Source organism: Elaeis guineensis, chromosome 2, assembly GCF_000442705.2.
Source record: "Elaeis guineensis isolate ETL-2024a chromosome 2, EG11, whole genome shotgun sequence".
Lineage (NCBI taxonomy): Eukaryota > Viridiplantae > Streptophyta > Magnoliopsida > Arecales > Arecaceae > Elaeis > Elaeis guineensis.
The window spans coordinates 96,588,901-96,610,930 of NC_025994.2; positions in this window are offsets into that span (position 1 = coordinate 96,588,901).

A 22,030-nucleotide genomic window follows, 5' to 3' on the forward strand; every position below is an offset into this window, starting at 1 on the left:
TAGATTGTATGCACCTTATAGTATCTGAAAAAAAGGTAATGAGTTCTGTAAAGAGCTCTGTTTTGTTGATAAGATAGATCTACAAACTACAGTAAGATAATATTCAATAGACATACACCATAAATTCAAAGTTGTTGAGTCAAAGTCGAATCTTTGAGTTATTAAATGTAAGAATACTGAGATGAGATGTAATTGGAAGCTCCGAGCCATTAAATGGGCTGATTATTTTGAAATCACAAGATATGTTGGTCTGCATATATATATTTCGATCGTGCTTTCGCAAGATCATTCTGGACTTAGTTCAAATTTCATCATCAATGAAATATGGGATCTTATAAAAGAAATGCTCATAATTTTTATTGCCGATATTAGTGCAGTCATAAAGAATAGATTCAATTACACGATCAGTCATAGAAAGCTATGGGAGGTGAAGTAGAAAGCAATGGCCTTGGTATATGAAGATTGGGATAAGTCATATGACTTATTGCCAAAGTGGCTGCATACTGTAGCAGAATATAATCTTGGATCTTGGATAAAGTTCATTAGCACACCTACCGGTCATTCATCATTTGCTATATTTGATCATATTTTTTGGGTGTTTGCACCATTGATTGAAGGCTTCAAGCACTGAAGACCAGTAATCAGTATTGATGTAATATTTTTATATGAAAAGTATAGAGAGAAATTGATGATCGCAACTGCTGTCGATGGAAATAATCAGATTTTTTTTACTTTCATTTGCAATAGTAGATGAAGAATTGACAAATACATGGAGCTGATTCTTAGCTTGTTTGAGATCTCTTATTAGATCACGTTGGGATATCTGTTTGATTTTAGACTAGCATGCAGGTATATTAGTTGCTGTACAAAATGAATATCTTTGGTGGCAACCATCCTATGCACATCATGTATACTATCTATGCCATGTAGCTAACAATTTCAACACTAGATTCAGGGATACAAGACTAAGAGAAAGTTCAACAAATATATGAAGAAAATTAAAAAAATGGACTTGAAAGCCTTTTAATGGTTGTCTGAAATTCTGGTAGACAAATGGTGTTTTGCACATGATGGTGGCCGAAGATTCGGCATGATGACTACAAATTTATCTGAATATTTTAATGGAGTGCTAAAAAATACTCATTTTCTGTCAGTAACTTCATTGGCATAGCTCACATTCTTCCAGCTTGTATCATATTTTGATGGGAGACGTGCCCAAGCAGAGAATGCATTATACAAAGGGGAAATATTTACTCCTTCTGCTACAACTCGATTGATTGCCAACCAATCTAAAGCTACATCCCATAATGTAACAAGATTCGATAGAGCAAGTGGGATGTTTCAAGTACAAATGGCATTTCGTGAACCTTATACGAACAAAGGCAATAATACTCGGGTGAAAACCTAATGCAAGACCTTCATTGTATTATTAGAGGATTTTTTTAATAAATGCATATATATTTTTTAAGATTGTAATTAAAATGTGTAGATTGTAAGGTTGTCGAAGCGTACGTATATATGCTAGAAATGGCAGTGCTATTATTTGCCATGCTCCCACTTGATGGCTGCTTATGCTCATGTATCGATTGATTTCTGATGATACATTGATGGTTGTTACAATCTGGATGAATGCCATCATAATTATGCTCATTAATTTCATCCAATCCCGCATGCTGATTATTGGTCGCAGCCAATAAATGATATGCTGATAGTACTATAGTGCCAATGATTACAGTAGAAGGAAAGACCACGATCCTCATGGCTTAGGAATGAAATGGATTGGACAGAAATCGACAATAGATCTAGGTGTCAGATTTGTGGCCAAGAAGGATATGACAGTTGTTCATGTCCAACAAATAGAGCATGAACATGAGTTTGAAATGAGTGAAACTTTGTATTACATGTGCTTTTTTGTTAATCCTTATGTTGTTCGTAAGCTTTCATGAACATGAGCATGAACATAAGATGCAATAAAGCACTTTTGTATCATTGGATACGAATCCTTATGTTGTATATAATCTTTAATTATGAAATATTATTTTTTATATTTGCTCAACTTCTGTTATTGTTATACTTATTTGTTGAAACATTTATACATTGACACTAAACTCCTTTTTGTTATTGTTAACGACAGCAGCATATCGTATTTATGGAGCCAGATCTATTAGATCAATCTGTACTCTATATATAGGCTACTCATCGGTCATCAGCCATCTAGGATGGTTAGATATATATAGACGTGAGTTATTATACCATATATTTATAATTTCAACATCATGTGAACAAAATTATTAAAGTGCATTTAAAATTGATAAACCATTTTTATCTGGTGTTGTAGGATTCTAATTTTTTATGATGTCGATGTAGGGATCTTGTTAGGTCTAGGTTGACCCCGTTAGATTTATGTATAGTGCCATATTTACAGCAGATCAGCTTTTACGATATCTTCCGCATTGGTTTTATATCATTAGACTAGCACTTAGTCACTGCATTCTTAGAGCGGTGGCGTCCGGAGACACATGCGTTTCATCTGTCGCATGATGAGTGTACTATCACCTTAGAGGACGTCGGCATCCAATTGAGCTTACCAATCGACGGTCTTCCAATTATAGGTAGTACATGCCATAATTGGTGACAGATATGTGTTGACCTTTTAGGTGTTGTTCCATCCCTTGATAAACTTAAGGGTTCCCAATTGAGCACAGTATGGTTAGCTGAGCAGTTCGTCAGGCTACCTCCTAATGCAGATGATATAGCTATACAGTGTTATGCTAAGGCATACATCTTGTAGATGTTCGGAGGGTGTCTGTTTGCAGATAAATCTAATAACCCAATTCATATCATGTTTTTGTTAGAAAATTATTATAGTTTCGTATGTGTAGTTTAAAAAATTTTTCTAGACATTAAACAACGAAAGTAAATAAATTAAAATATTTTTAATTTAATCATGTACCAAATCTAATCTGAAAATCGTAGCAAGGGTCTTGACATGAACATGCAACCATGATTTGAAATCTAAAAATAATAATAATTAGAAAAATAAATTGAAGATCAGATCTACATACCTTAGATCCTACAGATGTCTCGAATTATGATCGTAGGCTCACACGTGTCCGACTTTTATTGGTATCCATACAGAGACATCTGATCAGAGCATCAAGATCATCGATGTGCTAGCACCTTACAGATCTCATTCTTCAGTCTTGGATCTAGATCTCTTCTTCTAGATCTCGAAGAAAAAGATCGCTGCGCGAATTATTTCACACAGATCCGACAGGATCTGAACCAGATCACCATGAAGAGAAGAAGAATCCTTCCTCTTCTCTTTTTCTCTCTCTTTTTCTCTCTTAAATCTGATCTCTATCAGATCTGGGCATGGAGATGTGAGGAAGAATGGAGGATGAGGAAGTTGGGCATTGAAATATTCTTATGTCCAAAAGAAGTCGCCTATTCTTTGGAACGCAAGAAACCTTATGCCCATTTTTTTCTTTATCGCACCACCACTTCATATCCCACGCACACCCTCTCCTTAATGCCCAAGAGATCTCATCTCATTTAATCTAAGGCGTTGAAATTCAAATCAAAGATTGGAAGGGTGTGGAGATAATATTGTGTTGCAAGAAAGAAATCTCTTCTCACAATTAGCGCACATCCACTTTTTCTCAAATTTTTATCACACAAAAATAATTGCTTACATATCCCAATTAGATAAATTTTATTCTATTTTAAATTATATTCAAATAAAAAAAATTAGAAGGAAAAGAAACCCAGATAAGGTGGGGTGCCAATAATTGGCGCCCCCTCTCCTTCACACGTTCAAGAAGAAATAAAATGCACGTTTCAACATGCGCCCTCCCCTTCTTAGCATGAATTCTGGAGAAAGAGTCTCAAAAAATCTAGACTCTCTGAGTTATGGTTCTACTGGTTCAAGTTGTATCTTAATCGGATTCAAATCGAGTTCGAATAGAATCAAATTTGAAAAACTGTCAAACCTGATCCAATCAAGTTTGAAATTCAAATTTGATTCGAATAATTGATCCTAATTAGCATTAAATTAAATTAAGTCTAATTAAATTAAATCTGATTTAAATTAATTAAGACTTAATTTATAATTTAATCAACTATAAAAAATTATAATATTTATAATTAAGTCCATGTGCTAACAATTAGCAGTTGTCAAAACTGTAATGATTATAAATTAGCAGTTTCTAAAATTCAAACTATCAATCTGATTGATAATTTGAATATGATCTAAGCCATTGATCAGGTCATGCTCTTTTTTGTATGTGACCCCTCAGGTTCTATTCTATCTGGTAGTGAGGCATATCGTTCTCCATCACAGTATCATCGAAATTTTTTTCGATGGGCTGAAATGATTCCAACTCACCTCAATAAAGATCGTTGATCCGAAAATGATCTTAGTGAGTTTTCACGATCCACCAATGATGTCTAGTAGTATGTAGTGGCAATCCAGTAGAACAGAAAAGATAAATTCCTAGATGCAGTTATCGTGTGATGTAATCCCTCTATCGTGAGTCCCAACTTGATAGAGATCATGAAGAACTCGTCAAATTCCATCGTCAGTCATATGCTAGATTGACTCGACTTGAGTTCATTTGTAAATCCTGTGAAAACTCTTTTTCAGTATTCACACTTACTCTGATCAGAGATTTCTTGAACTCAGTCTTACAAATCGCATAGGACTTCGTTTCTACCAAGATTGATGGATTTCATTTAGGTACATCCTACTCCAAACAGTGAACCTGAACCTACAATAACCAACATACACAGTAAGAACCCGAATGGCTAGGGATCAAGAGAACGTACAGTTAAACTAAATAACCTCACCGCGAATAGCCAACACACCACAGGTCAAAGGACCAGTCACACCACTACAGCATCAAAAAAATTATGGATGAGTAAGTAGACATACAAGTGATTTCTCATGTTAGTCACACTCAGTGCAAGTTGTTCTCTAACAACCACCTGCACTCTCACTCCAGTGTCTCTATACTGCAGACTGGAGACTCATCTGCCCTAAAGAAAGATGATCCGTGCATCGATCTTGAATGGATTGATCATTGTCCTTTATGATGATCCTTCGTTCGGGAGTATTTAAAAATTAACCACTAATGATGTATGTCTCAAATTCTCAACACCTTAAAAATATACAAAATCATCTTTATTAATTTATAGGACAAATCATGGATACAAATGATATGATTGGTTATAAAGACTGCCCATCAAGTACAAAATATGTCCTAAAGAAAGGTATGTGTCAGCTAAGATTGACTTTTAGGATACACATCTAACAAACCTCCACTTGCACTAAAGCCAATTTGCTATATACCTGAGCTCCATCTTCTGAAAATAGGCTTCGATATTTAGTTGACTAAGTGACTCGTGCCCACCACATTCTATGTGGAGTTTAATTCTGTACCTCTATGTATTTCTATTTGAGATAATCGCGTATATCCCTATTCTATGTGCATGGACTTCTGGTGAGACCTTGACTCCTTAGCAAGGACTATGGACCATTATCTTTACAGTACAATATCATAGCATCTAATGGTATGACATCAAGTTCCGCAACTATCATAAGAACTAGAACGTATCCTGCACATCTATAGCATATTCAGCTTCTATTGATTGATTGTCTAGAACCCTTCCAACATACCAAACCAATATAACTCAAGAATACATGCTGATGTAGATATTCTACCATCAACATCAGTGTATCCTTCTACTCTTAGCTCTAACCTTTCTTCAAAAATGAAGAATAATCTTTTAGTGCTTCTCAAGTACTTAAAGATATTTTTACAGTAATCCATTATTCCCAGCTTGGATTTAACTAATATCTGCTCGTAACTTTCACAGCAAAATATATCAAGTCAAGTACATAGCATGGCATATACCTATATCCAAGAAGATAATGGATCTCTTTTGGAGGTTTTAATGCTGAACTCTTTCAATACCTCTTTTATGTACTTGTCTGTGAAAACCAAACATCCTTTTAGGATCTATCTCTATAGACCATTTATTTTCAGAATGTTTGATCTAGATCTTTGAAAAGAAAATTCTATATATAACCACATCATAATCGATGTCAGTATGAGACCCTTCCACTGACCTATATGATTCCTCATATCATGTTGCTGTAGGTTTTGGGATCATCCCTATGTTTTCAATCTCTCTTGAGAAATACTTTCTCTGAATTCTTTGTAAGAATATCAAGTACCTTTCTAAAAGATGAAAGATCCTACTAGATCTACGAGGTGGAAGATTTATTACATATACTGGCTCATCTTAAATAGGTTGTACAGGTCCTGCACCTCGTTATTCTTTAGATTTTTTTCTTTGAGTTCATCCTCCCATAGTTTTCAAGAAAATAGTATGATTGCTCACAATCACATTATGAACCATCGAGAAGAGAAAGTAGCATCCCAAACCCTTTTGGGATGCCTCATAAACGAGTCTCATAGACCTATCTTCTAACTTATCCACCATATCATATCTCATATGGTGTGGTCAAACCAACTTTAAAAAAAATCTAATTTAAATTTTAAAAATTAAATTTTATTTTTAAAAAAATAATAATTGAACTAGTGATGTTCATGATGGATCGGACTATATCTTATACAGCACTATTACTTCCCACAGATACCCCATTAAGCTGAGGTGTACAAGAAGAATTCTATCATGAAATTATGCCATTCTCTTTAGATAACCGATAAATTTTCTATTTGGTATTACATCCTCGATATAATCGAAGTACCTTTAGGATTTTTTTGATTTATCCTTTTCTACTTCACATCTGAATTCTTTGAATCTTTCAAAGTCTTTCAAATTTATATCTCACATACATACCGATACCATCACTGCTCCTCAGTAAAGGTAATGAAGCAGTGATAACCTCCTAGTCTGACTCATCAAATGGGCCATATACATCGTATGTGTACTAGGATAAAAATCTCAATAATCTTATCCCTTTGATCAACAAAGGATAGCTTGATCATTAATCCTCAAAGAGATGATTCACAGATTAGATATAACTTAACAATCAATGAGCCCAAAAGTCCATTTTCTCTAGTCGGCAAATCATTTCTTTTCATATATGACCTAGCTAAAAGAGCCATCAATATACTTCAGATTATTTGGTTCTGGATCTCTCAGATCCAATGGCATTCACTATTTGCTCAAATAATTTTTACAAATACATCACCATACAAATGATAAAGAATTAAATCTAAACGATAATCATCGAGATTAGGTACCCACGGTCTAGTGCAACTTTTACACCATTGCTGACTCAAAAGAGTCATTTCACCTTCTCTCAGTCCTCTTCCTTCCTTAGGCCCTATATTAAAGTGCGTAATATGCACTAGAGTCTAATGAAAAAAAAAAATTATAAGATCAAATTTGAGCGATTCGACATATCTTACAAAGGCATGTCAATATTTTTTTAGATTCTCCAGGTATGTACCTCTAAACTTTTCAAGATCCTTTAGTTACCAGCATATCGATCAATTTAATTAAGGTGCTAAATATTTATTCATATAATAGTTTCATAAACTATTCATATGAATCAGAGATTGTAGGATCAAATCTATTAGTAATTTCTTATGCATAGTCATGTCGAGCTTTTCAAGCTCTTCAATGTCTTTGATCATCGATCATGGACGAACTGCCCATCACGTATCTTATGTACTGTGTGACTCTGATCATCTCACAACTATTGCTGATAAATCAGCATATTATTGGCAGTCTACATATCCTTATGCATATATTGGATTTCATCAACTATGAAATTCAATTTATAGCACCTAACCTAATTGTCAATGTCCAACTATTTGTCAAGTATAGCTTGTTGACTATAGATTAGACAAGCTGATGATATTAGGTTAACCTGGTCAAGAATCATGACTTAATTTTTAAAAGTTAAGAACTATTTTTAGATTTTTGAGCTAGAATATGTCATTGATTTTGGTTAAGTGGTTGATATCTAGGATTTGAGCTAAAGGGTTGAAAGCTGAAGACGTGATTATAGAGAGTAAAGATTTAATTAGATGATTATATTTGTAATAGTTTATTCTAAAAAATTTAAAAACAAACAAAAGGCTTTCACTAATTTTTTGAGTCTCTTACACTCCTCGGATGGAGAAACAAAAATTCTAACACGATAAGTGGTTCTAGTGGGTGCTGCAGTCCCATCAATGTATGACACCTCATCTAACAGTTATTGGTAATATGTATACCAATGCATAGACAGCTCTTTATCCAGATACTTCTCCAAGCATGTTGCAGTGACTTGATCTATAAGTCCTGTAGCCTCACCTAATAGTTATTGATACATTTCTTAGTTAAGTCCGATCCACCGTTCACCAGCGAGTACAAAGCCATCTTTAGGTTCCTCATTTAATAGTTATTGGGTCTAACCCCATCTTTACCTCAGGGTATCTAATGTCTATAGAATGGTTGTGTCTTTTTGATGCAATCGAACTAGTATAACCAGTCGAGAACGATCAACGTCAAAAAAGGCACCCGCATCTCTACAATGGTGGAAGATCAGTAGACTTAATATTTAGTGAGAAGATTTAGATTCAGATTTCTTCTAATTAGTCATATACATCTGATGTAACGACTAATCTGATTTGGATCAGCATATTTCATGTCTGATCAACCTAGTTGGCATAGGTGAACTCGAGTCAATAAGTAACCTAATACAAAATATAATCTCTCAAAATGATCAGGTAAATAAAGATGAGTGGAGGTCCCCCCATTGCTTAGATACCAACGAATTGGTCAGGTCAGTCAATGAAACCAATTAAAGAACCACCATCTAATACTTACTTTAGACATCAAATTTGTTGATTAGAATCAATTAGGTTAACCTATAGATCCGAGCTCGAATCACTGAGCTAAATTTGATCTTGACTTGATCAATTCACATCAAATATGAATCAATTTGATCAACTACAACTAAATTTAATTTTTGAGCCCCTTTGATCTAATCCTAATCAACTCTTAATTAGGTTTAATCAGCTGCTCAAAATTAGAAAGGATTCTAATCTGATCTAATCAATGATCTTGGTTATAGTTTAGTCTCTAAACCTAATTTGTTCAACCCATACCCGAAGCCCATATTTTATGCATTAAAATTTAGATCTTAAATTCATAATTTTAGATCTTATAATTTCAAATCTTAATTCTCAATTAAGTGTATTATGTATGTGGATTTGAGTTTAGATCTCGAAATAATTTCTAATCTAAATTATTTTATTGTATCTCATATAATATCACTATTTGTAGAATCGAATCGACTCACTCTGGTACATGAATCGACTTATCACAGTGAGTCAGTACATAATGAGATAAATAAAAATCTGTAGACCTAATCTGTATAATTGAGTCCGCTCATTAGCAAATGAGCCAACCTATCAGGGTCATGAGTCGACTCTAACAAAAATGAGTCAACTCACTAAGCACTCGAGTTGATCCAATTGAAAATCGAGTCGACTCCACAGGCATACCAGTCACAGTTTTATATTTTCATACAAACAGAACCTAAGATTTTGGATCTAGATTTTTTTAGAAATTAAATTTTAGATCATGTGTCCAAACAATATATCACATATAATATTTATCGATCTAAAATACTTAAAAATACATACATAATCTGATTTAAATCTAAAAAATGCATCACATATAATTTTTCATTCGTCGTTCATCTTCATAAAAAATATCACAGTCGGCACCCCTACACGTCATAAGAGAGAACCCATCGAATAAAAAAGAGAAGAATTTTAATCCCTTCATCATCTTATGACCGGACAACTATGGTGATTATCCCAATTTGATTACTAAGCTACTAAGAATTTAATCTAATATATCACATATGTAATCAATTAAAAATCAGATCTAATTATCTTTCATATGTTAAACATATGAACAATAACTTTAAATCTATGCACGTAAGAAAAATTTTAGTAATCATACTAGATCTAAATTAAACTCTAATTAATATATTCAGATCTAAAATTAATTTTAGATCTGAATAATTCATGATTTATTTTAGATCTGAAATAATTTCATATTCAAAATAATCATGTAATCATATTACATCATGTAGAAAATTCTAAGACAACCGTTCAGCATAACAGAGTTATATCAGGATAATCTTATTTTAGAATGAGTAGATCATCAAATTAACCTTCAAATCTGATTTCTACAAATCAGATTTCAAATCTGAGGGGTTTTCATATTTGTATCAGAACCTATGCTCTGAAATCACTGTTAGAAAACTGTTACGGTTTCATACGTATAGTTTAAAAAAATTTTCTAGACATTAAGCAGTGAAAGTAAATAAATTAAAATATTTTTAATTTAATCATGTATCAAATTTGATCTGAAAATCATAACAAAGATCTTGAAACGAATATGTAATCATAATCTGAAATCTAAAAAAAAATAATTGTTAGAAAAATAAATCAGAGATCAGATCTTCATATTTTGGATCCTGCGAATGTCTTGAATTTTGATCGTAACCACACATACGTCCGACTTCTGCTGGTATCCACACAGAGATATCTGATTGGAGCATCGAGATCACTGGTGTGATAGCTCCTTGCAGATCTCGATCTCTTCTTCTAGATCTCGAAGAAGGAGATCACTGCGCGAATTCTTTCGCACAGATCTGACGAAATTTGAATCAGATCACCATGAAGAGAAGAAGAACCCTTCTTCTCTTCTTCTCTCTCTTTTTCTCTCTTAGATCTGATCTCTATCAGATCTGAGTGTGGAGATGTGAGGAAGAATGGAGGAGGAAGTTGGGCGTTGAAATATTCTTATGTCCAAAAGAAGTCGCCTATTCTTTTTAATGCAAGAAACCTCACGCCCATTTTTTTCTTTGTCGCACCACCACTTCATATCCCATGCACACCCTCTCCTTAACACCCAAGAGATCTTATCTCATTTAATCTAAGGCATTGAAACCCAAATCAAAGATTGGAAGGGTGGGGAGATAATGTTGTGTTGCAAGAAAGAAATCTCTTCTCACAATTAGCGCATGTCCACTTTTCTTCAAATTTTTGTCACATAAAAATAATTTCTTACATGCCCTAATCAGATAAATTTTATCCTATTTTGAATCATATTCAAATAGAAAAAAAATTGAAAGAAAAAGAAACCCAGATAAGGTGGGGCGTCAATAGCGCACAAGTAGAAATAAGAAGCACGTTTCAATGCATGCCCTCTCCTTCTTAGCATAAATTTTGGAGAGAGAGTCTCAGAGAACCTAGACTCTCTGAGTCATAGTTCTATTAGTTCAAGTTGGGTCTTAATCGGGTTCAAATCGAGTTTGAATCGAGTCGAATTCGAAAGGCTATCAAGCTTGATCCAATCAAGCTTGAAATCTAAATCTGATTTGGATAATTGAATCTAATTAATATTAAATTAAATTAAATATAATTTAATTTAATTAAAATTAATTATAATTTAATTTATAATTTAATCAATCTCAAAAAATTATAATATTTATAATTAAATTCTTGTGCTAATAATTAGCAGTTGTCAAAATTGTAACGATTACAAATTAGCAATTTCTAAAAATTCAAACTATCAATTCGATTGATAATTCGAATATGATCCAAGCCATTGGTCAGATTATGCTCTTTTTTGTATGTGACTTCTTAGATTCTATTCTGTTTGGTAGTGAGATATACCGTGATCTCCATCACAGTATCATCGAAACCTTTTTTGATGGACTGAAATGATTTCAACCCACCTCAATAAGAATTGTTGATCTGAAAATATCTTAGTGAGTTCTCACGATCTACTAGTGATGCCTAGCAGTATGTAGTGGCAATCCAGTAGAATAGAAAAGATAAATCTCTAGATACAGTTATCGTATGATACAATCTCTCTATTGTGAGTTTTGACTTGACAGAGGTCATAGAGAACTCATCAAACTCTATCATCAGTCATATGCTAGATTGGCTCGACTCAAGTTCATTTGTGAATCCTGTGAAAATTTTTTTCAGTATTCACACTTACTCTAACTAGAAATTTTTTGAACTCAGTCTTACGAATTGCATAAGACTTCTTCTTTTCTATCAAGATCGATAGATTCTATCTAGATGCATCCTACTCTAAACAATAAATCTGAACCTACAATAGCCAACATACACAGCAAAGATCCGAATGGTTAGAGACCAAGAGAACGTGTAGTCAAACTAAGTAACCTCACTGCGAATAGCCAGCACACCGCAGGTCAAAAGACCAGTCACACCACTGCAGTATTGAAAAAATTACTGACGAGTGAGTAGACATCCAAGTGGTTTCACGTATTGATCACGCTCAGTATAAGTTATTCTCTAACAATCACCTGCACTCTCACCCAACTGTCTCTACACCACAGACTCGAGACTCATCTGTCCTAAAAGGAGGTGATCCATGCATCGATCTTGAATGGATTGATCACTATCCTTTGTGACGATCCTTCAATTGGGAGCATTTAGAAATTAACCACTAATAATGTATGTCTCAAATTCTTAACAGCTTGAGAATATACAAAATCATCTTTGTTAATTTTTAAGATAAATCATGGACACAAATGACATGATTGGATATAAAGACTGCCCATCAAGTGCAAAACATACTCTAGAGAAAGGTATATATCAGCAAAGATTGGCTTCTGGGACATACATCTAACAGTTTTTGCTACTTTTTATCGATTTTGAGACTGCAGGACAGTATAGCTGGGGTAGTACCAGTCTAGCTTGGTTGTACAGAAAGCTTTGTAAAGCAAGTAGAATAGATGTATATCAGATTGTGGGATCCTTGATTTTGCTTTAGATGTGGGCATGGGATAGGTTTTCTTTTATTGATCCTCATAGATTAAAGCATCCTCCTGTAGATCCTATTAAGGATTTGGTGGATAGAGGCGCATTACCACGTGGATCGCTAGTCATGAGGTACGTAAGTAATATTGATTATGACTATTTGCTTATTGATGCTTTGTTGATTGAAATGCAACTTATCGACGCTCGATTGTGTAGGTGGAGAGATACTTTTTCGATGATGGAAGTTTTCACTCATGTCCTGCGGATGTATAGATACCATCTTGATCAACTTCGATCTGAGCAGGTAAAAATCTAATTGATTTGTATGCTATAATCTTCGAAGTGGCTTAGAATACTAATATTTAGTAATGTTTAAAAAATAAGATTATATGGCAACCATATACTTTGAAAGTTCTTGCAATTCTATTGGATTATTGCTTCGTTGGACAGGATATATGGCGATGTTAGGTGCCACTTTTATATTTTCATATTATAGAGTGGCACAATCCCGATAAGGTGATGCGGCAGTTTGGGATCCATCAGGTTGTTCCACCTAACTGTGACATGGATTCTAGACTGCATCATATCGATCTTAGGGGTCGCTAGGATCAGGACTGGAGCATCACTCATCAGCACTTTTTTGCAATATGGGAGGATCGACAAGACCATGTTGTGAATGGACCAGTAGTGAATCGTGCCATGCATTATTATGATGATTACATGGAGTGGTACCATCACATCACTTATCATTTCATTTGTCATTTTGATGCGATGTTTGATTATCTGGTAAGTAATAATTTTTTTATATTTTTTTAATTAATATTCATATATTTGATTGATCTTTTTTTATTAGAGTGGAAGTCCGGTGCAGATCTATCATCTTTGTAGCCCAGATTCTATGTCTACATCTGTGCCAATTATACAGGATATATGCTGTCGGTCCTTCATGCCATCGATGAGCACGAGCATATCACCATGGAGTACAGTGCATCAGCATCCACACCTTCACCTTATCATTATCCATCATTGTCAGGAGTACCGCCTGAGATGCATAGATGAGCTACCCGATCGAATACAGCTCTAAGTTTTAGGTGCTGGAGTTTCCTTCATTCAATTCTTATATATCATCAGAGGCTTATATACACGACGACATGACACGATTTCAATCTGGTGATGATACAGTAGCGCATTTTAGAGTTGTTGCAGATGACGTTACCCATCAGAGAGCTTCGAGTCATACTGCGGGCATTATAGGTGAGGAAGTTGTAGATGACACTGTCACGCAGATAGAGCATGGCATCGAGGAGCATGGGAGTCCAAGTGAAGCCCAACCTATCCCATGTTGCAAGCAACCACCCAGGAGGAAGCGACGACTGCCATGTGGGACTTGATTCTATTTTTGATTTAATTATACCTACATGGGACTTTGTTTGGAGTTGATTGTGCCAATCTGATGTTCAAGTTTTTAGTTGATCAATTCCATGATGTTGGACTTCATTTGTTTTGTATTACATGTTTCTAACATTTGGATTGCTAGTTCTATAAATAAATTTATTTATTTATTGATTTTGAAATAGAGTATGATGATCAGGATATGTTATTTGTATGATGCTCAGATGGAGATATAATGCGCGATTTTGATTTTTTCATGTTGCTTATCATTTATTCGGTCTAGGTTATGTGTTAGTCTTAAATCGAACCCTAATCTCCTCAATCCCCCCTCATCCTAAACCGAACTCATGTTTCTATGGCTTTCTTTGTTTTAGCTTAGATAAGTAGCTAAGCCTCCCCCATGTTTTCCATCTCGAATCAAACAAGGTAGTCAATCGGGTTGGAGTCGTGCTGGTCGACCAGGGTTTTCAGACGGTCAACCAGGGTTTTCTGGCAATCAACCACTCTAGCATGAGCTAGAGCTATTGCGATCAATCGATCGGACCAAACGAGCCAAACCTTGATCGACCAACAGGACATCCTGATCGACCGATTGGATCAATCGGGCAGCCATGATCCGCTCAACTTTCTACGATCAACTGACTGAGAAGATTGATCGATCGGCCTCAGTCGGCCAGCCGACACCGTAGTCGACCGGCCAGAGCGACAAGGCGAATCGCTCGATTTTCTACGATCGATTGACTGAGAAGATTGGTTGACCGACAGTGGTTAACCGACCAGATACGTGGTCGACCGACTGGCTCAAATGGGCATCCACTCGGCTTTCTATGGTCGACCGACTAAAAATACAGGTTGACTGAGTGCAATCGACTAACCAGACACCCTGATCGATTGGCTAGATCAATTGAGCAAGAGATCCGCTCGACTTTCTATGGTCGATCGACTGAGAAGACTGGTTGATCGATTAATAATACATAATTTCATTAGAAAACAAACAAGATTACATTACAAAAAAAATAAATAAAATAGATGATACATCATCAAGTGAGGCCTCAAATAGTGAAATAACAAGTAGGAGCTTAATCATCCACTGCAAAGTCCTATGGAGGTACAGAAAATTGACGATAAAAATGCTGTATGAACTGATTAAATCGTGCAAACCCCTTGTCCATACATACAAATCCCTCTCTGACATCAGTCTTCAGTGCATCAAATCGAGCAAACAATGCATGCACATCATAAGATTGCTAATCAGACTGCATATGATGACTGGGCTGAGCAATGTCGGCATGATGACTTTCTTCTTCACCAGTAGATGTATGCTTCCAACCATCATCAGTAAAAATATAGCCCATACGCTTTATAAATGACTTATCGTAGATGTCAGTGGGTCTGACCTCAACAACTTTATCATCATTAGTGATAGGGATATCAAAGGCCTCAAAGTTAGCAGTTAGAACAACTCCATAAGGCAAACAGGTTTTGAATTTTTCAAGACATTCAATCATATAGTTTATCATTACATATAGCAGATTAACTTTATCACCCGAAAGAATTCTTGTGAGGAGATAAATATCCATGTGTGATATATTATCTCCATGACCTCCTCTAGGCAGAAAATTGGATGTTAATATATGATGAATTAATCTATTTTTCAGTGGTAATAGATGTGCACTAGGTTTATTTGTTTGCCCCAAACTATCGTCCTCAAAAATAGTTCTAATACAACTACAGTAACCTAATCTATTATGACTCTAACAAGTGATATTAAAATATCTATCACCATCTGATGGAATACCTAAAATTTGACTAAAAATATCACAGTCAAACTCGATAGTCTTTTCTTTTACAAAGGATAAAATAAAACAAGCTGATCTATCAAAGCTAAAGTTACTATAAAAATATTTAACTAGAGTAGGATATGTTGGCTTGTTCAACATGATCATAAAAAGCCAATCCATTCTTTCAAATAAAAATTTAATTCAAAAATTACTAAAAGAACTTAACTATCCTTCCCCCTACATCTTTTCGTTGAAAAAAATTTGCTTGATATTTTTTACTAAACTCAGAGTTCAGAAATAAATCCTATTCATACTTACCCTGAGATTTTTGTTGTCTTTTGTCTACTCGAGCTTTTTTTCCTTTTGAAATATTTTCATCTTTTTTTGAAATCATAAGATTGATTCAGGCTAGAATACAGACATGACAAATAGAAGAGGATTGAAATCATCGATCCAACGGGCCATTTCTCTGAACTCATCAATTGGATTGGTGATTTCTAAAAATGCCACTTGGACTGGTGTGTTCATTGAACTTGCCATCTCAAACGGTGATTTTCTATGCCACGTCAAGTGGTTCTGTGATCATGAAATCACATGAAATTATGCATGAACTGTAAATTCGAAAATAAATTTTGAACGATCGTATTTTTAAAAATATTTAATAAAAAATAATAATAAAACAAATCCCTCCTTGAGGACTGCATCGAGCAGTGTCTATGTTTGATGTTTATCCTTGTAATTATGTACGCAGTGGGCCAATCACAATGTATGCCACGCTCCGTGGATGTTTTGTTGTGCTTTTGTAGCTTCGGACGATGGGTTTGAGTTCCTTTATGAAAATAGCAGCTGTTCTGTTTTCTACCTAAAAAAAAAAAAATTCCTCTCTTAAGATTTATTTGATCGATCTCCACCCAAATCCAATCGAATCAATATTAAATGATGACAGTCTAATATTGATAACCCAAATTATTTAATATGATCTATTATTATTAAATTATTTATATAATAAAAAAATTATAATTTAAAAATCATAATCTATGCAATAAATAATCAAAAAACAAATTATTTTACTAAATTTAAACAACCCAAATTTTTGACCATTTGATATATAAGTTATATATATCTAAATTATATAGTTTTTGATATCTAAATAATTTTAAATATGATAGATTATATCCAATGACTTGAAACGTTGATACATGATTGATCCGAGTGAATATCTACTCAATCAAATCCTAATCAAACCCTCCTCTCTCTCTCTCACTCTCTCTCTAAAAAAAGAGGATAAACAAACTATTAAAGCATGTTGGTGCAGAATTCTGCCGAAGCCGGAGTTGCTAGAGTTAAGATGACTGCGGCCGCCGCCGGGACCTGCAAGGGAAGTCTAAATCGGAGTTGGAGGTGCTCCGACAAGACCCTCCGATGCTCAAGTCAGTACTCTGCTTTAACAGAAATGGAGTGCTCCAGTGAAAATTTTAGCAGAATTTCGAGATAGAGTTTAGAGCTTAGAGAAGAACGTATCTGGGGGTCCCCCTTTTTATAGACGGAGAGCGTAACTGATTGATAGCGACATCTATAACCGCCTAATAGTGGGCTGTTCAGAGCCGTGCGGAGTTTGTTACGGAGAGTAGTGACGTCAGGGGTCGTTCAGGGCCACGTGGAGTTGTTACTGAGAGTGGAGTGGTGTCTGTTGTCGCGACTTGCCAGAGAGTGGTAGAGCCCGGAGAGTGGAGTGGTATCCATTGTCGCGACTTGCCAGAGAGTGGTGGAGCCATGCGAAATCTGTTGCAGAGAGTGGAGTAGGGTAGTGGCCATTGTCGTGACTTGCCAAAGAGTTCGGATCTGTCGGTCGGAGCTCGATTGGGATATCTGATGGAACGAAATGGCTCTCTATCCCATCGATCTGGGAGAAGCTCGAATATTTTCGAAGCTGCTGACGAGTCTACTGTTGTCGGATGCTTCAGACGCTGATGCTACAGGCAGGAGTCATCTGCTGTAGAAGCTCGGATGGAGACTTTCTGTTGGTGAAGTCTGGTAGGAGTCCGATTGCTAGAGAAGTCCATCTGTGATTCGCCTGATGTGAAAGCTCATCTGAAGATTATCCACTGAAGAAGTCTAGTTTCATGAAGAATCTAGCGGAGGGTCGACCGACGATGGACTTCGGATGACGTTGGGAAGGTTCGACAGACACCGGAGGCAATCGACCGTTGTAGAAATCCAGCTGTCGGAGTCCGTCCATCGTAGAAGCTCGTCCGATATCCATCTGCTATGGAAGTTCGGACGGAGTCTGGTTCTTGTAGAAGGCTGAAAGGAGACCGCTTATTGTAGAAGCTCGGTCGAAGATCGGTTGTCGTGGGAGCTCGAAGTAGCGACCTGGCCGGTGGATCCTGTCCCATTGTAGAAGCTCGTCTGGGATCCGGCTACGAAGAAGCTTGACTGAAGTCTACCTGTAATAGAAGTTTGGAAGAAATTTGTTTACAATAGAGGCTCGAATGGAATTTGCTTACAGTAGATATTCGGAGTAGACCGTCTGCTGTAGGAGTTCTAAGTAGACCATCTGTAGTAGAAGTTCGGCTCTCGTAGGAGCTCGGTTGGAATCCTGAAGGCGATCGACCGCCGTAGAAACTTGGATGGAGTCTGATTACTGTAGGAATCTCGTTGTCGGAGAAGCTCGGATATTGACGAAGTCCGGAAGAAGTTCGGAGAATAGTTGATCACTATAGAAGGTCGGCTGACAGTGAGGCCCAGAGAGCCTTTGGAATAGCCCGGTAGATGGGTGGAGAAGCTTATTGTCGAAGAAGTCTGGACGGTATTATGGAAGCTCGAACGATCGAGGGGGTTCAGAGAGACGCCACACAAGGTCGGAAGTCAGAAAAGTCCTGGAAGGGTCAGTCATTTACAAACTTCGACCGGGGGGTATTTTATACCCAACACCAGTCTCCCTACTTTCGAGTTCAGGTTTCGAATGAAGGGAGTATAGAGAAATTCTCATGGCCGAAGTTGCCCCCCCTCGATTTCTGCACTCGGTGGTTGCTAGATATTTTGGCGCTTGGCGTGCTGATGCCGGAGTCTTTTCAAATCAAAGCGATCCGAAAAGATTTTTTCAGAATTTTTACTGGGGCGTGGCTCTAGGTACGGTGCAATAATGATTTTGTCAGCTGCCAGTCGTTTCCAGCCGCCTGCCATGGTGAGTGGGACACGCGGTGAGCGTAGGTCGGCCAGAGGAGATCCGCGATCATAACTGCTCCAGGCCCCCCCCGTTTTTTTTTCCTTCCATGTATTCTCTTTCTTTTCTTGTCGTTTCTCTTTTTGGCCTTCAAAGCTTTGTAATGTATACTTCACTAATGAAATGAAAAGAAAATTTTTCATTATCTTGTCCATTCTGATATTGAGTTGTCATTTACCGAATTTCTTTTGTCTTTTGTCTTGTTCGATACCGTCGTTGTTTAAAGATTTTCGATTGCTGCCGTGTTGATTTGTCTTTTTTGTTCGTGACCGTAGGTCTTTTCGAGGCCATTTGAGTTTGACGCTTCCTCCCGATGCTCAAGCTTGGGGACCCAAACTTCTCGTTACTTTGAGGAAGTCGATTTCTCCTCGGCCTGTGTTGAGTTCTCTCTTAGGGACTGAGGGTTTCTTGATAGGAGTATCCTTCCTCGTTGAGACGAGGTCCCTTGGGTCTTTGATGTAGTTTGTTTTTCACTTATCACTAGTGTAGTTCGTCGCTTTCCCTTTTCATCTCTCTCTTTTTTCTTGTGTTTGAGTGAGGATTTTTCCTCTGCTCTTTACGGAGTCGTGAGAGCGTAGAGGAGCTGTTGAGGAGACTTTCCTCCTCGTCCGGTCTTGATCGACTGGGCCTTTATTTACGTCAGGACAAGGTTCTCCTCTTGTTTCCGACGGTCAATTTCAGCTCATGTTAGGACGAGGTTCTCCTTCTGTTCCTAACAGGGCTGTGGGGGCACATAAGGGCCGCTGCGAGGGCCTCTCCCCCCATCCGGTCTTTAAGTAACCGGGCCTTCGACTTTGCTCATGTTAGGACAAGGTTCTCCTCCTGTTCCTAACAAGGCTGTGGGGGCACATAAGGGCCGTTGCGAGGGCCTCTCCCCCCATCCGATCTTTAAGTAATCGGACCTTCGACTTTGCTCATGTTAGGACGAGGTTCTCCTCCTGTTCCTAACAAGGCTGTGGGGGCACATAAAGGCCGTTGCAAGGGCCTCTCCCCCCATCCAGTCTTTAAGTAACCGGGCCTTCGACTTTGCTCATGTTAGGATGAGGTTCTCCTCCTGTTCCTAATAAGATTGTGGGGGCACATAAGGGCCGTTGCGTGGGCCTCTCCCCCCATCTGGTCTTTAAGTAACCGAGCCTTCGACTTTGCTCATGTTAAGACGAGGTTCTCCTCCTGTTCCTAATAAGACCGTGGGCGCACATAAGGGCCGTTACGAGGGCCTCTCCCTCCGTCCGGTCTTTAAGTAACCGGGCCTTCAACTTTGCTCATATTAAGACGAGATTTTTCTCCTGTTCCTAACACGCTTAATTTCGACTGAATGAGAGAGTTACTTCCTGTCGTTATAAGCTCATGCTAAAAGGATAAATATGCAAATATAAAATCTTTATTGAAGGCAAAGTTATTGGTAATACATCCGTAGATTTTTCGAATCCTATGGCTGCGGAAGGTCTGCTCCCCGTCGGGGTTCTCCTGAGATGGAGTTGATGATCCCAATCAGAGGTCGATCTTCAGGCTGCTCCTCCCTCCTTGGCGGCTCCAGCTGTGGCAGGACCCTAGGCCGGTCTTCCCTACCTTCAGGTCGGCGTCGAATGAATCTGTCGAGCCGACCTCGTCTGATGAGCTCCTCGATCTCATCTCGGAACTGAATACACTCCTCCGTGTCGTGGCTGTGGTCACGATGATAGAGGCAGAACTTGTTAGGATTGCGCTTCCCAGAGTGTGTGCACATTCTTTCCGGCCTTGGCAGCTGTTCCCTAACCTCCATCAGTACTTGAGTTTTCAATGTGTTGAGAGGGGCGTAGCTGTGGAATCTTCCCGGGGGAGAGCTCCGCCGAACTCTGTGGTCCGGGCTCCTCTGCCTACGAACCCGGGGAAGAGTCTGGACACGCTTGTGTTCGGAGGGAGTTCGAGAATGTGGCCGAGCTTCACTCGGCCCTTTTTCGACTGTGGGCTTGCTGGAGTCCCCCGCCTGCCGCTGTTTCGAGGCCTCCTCGTCCTTCATCTTGAAGGCTTCTTCTGCTTGGGCATATCCTTCGGCCCGAGCCAGCAAATCAGCAAAGTCCCTGGGATTTTTTTTTTCCAGAGAAAACAGAAGATCGTTCTTTTGAAGACCGCCCTTCAGGGTGGCCATCGCGATCGATTGGTCCAAGTTTCAGACCTCCAGCGCAGCAACGTTAAAGCAATTGACGTAGGCTCGGATGGATTCTCCCTCCTTCTGCTTGATGTTGATAAGGGACTCCAAACCTCTCCGGAGATGCCAGCTGCTAACAAAATGAGCCGCAAACTGGTGGCTCATCTGATTAAAGGAGAAGATAGTACCCGACTTCAGCATCGAGTACCAGTTCCTTACTGCTCCCTTCAAGGTAGATGGAAAAGCTCGGCATAGGATGGTGTCTGGCGCGCCATGGAGCAGCATCATTATTCGGAAGGCCTCCAGGTGGTTAACCGGATTCGTGGTCTCGTCGTAGCTTTCGAATTGGGGGAGCTTGAAGTTTGGCAGAATCGGTTCCTGCATGATCATTTGAGAGAAAGGAGGGTCAATACATATGTCCTCACCATAAGCAGGGGGAGCGTGGCGGAGCTCTTCGATCCACCGGTTCATCTCCTGGAGCCTTTGATCCAGGAGGTCCTCTCGACTGTGAGTCTCGAGGATCTTCTGATAGATTGGAGGTAGGGATCCTCCAGGAGTGGAATCGTGATCAGATTGAGGGCTCTCCACCCTCGGATTCCCCTTTCCGGAGAAGACAGGGCGACTGACCCAGGTGGCCCACCCTACTATCGGATTTTGGAACTCC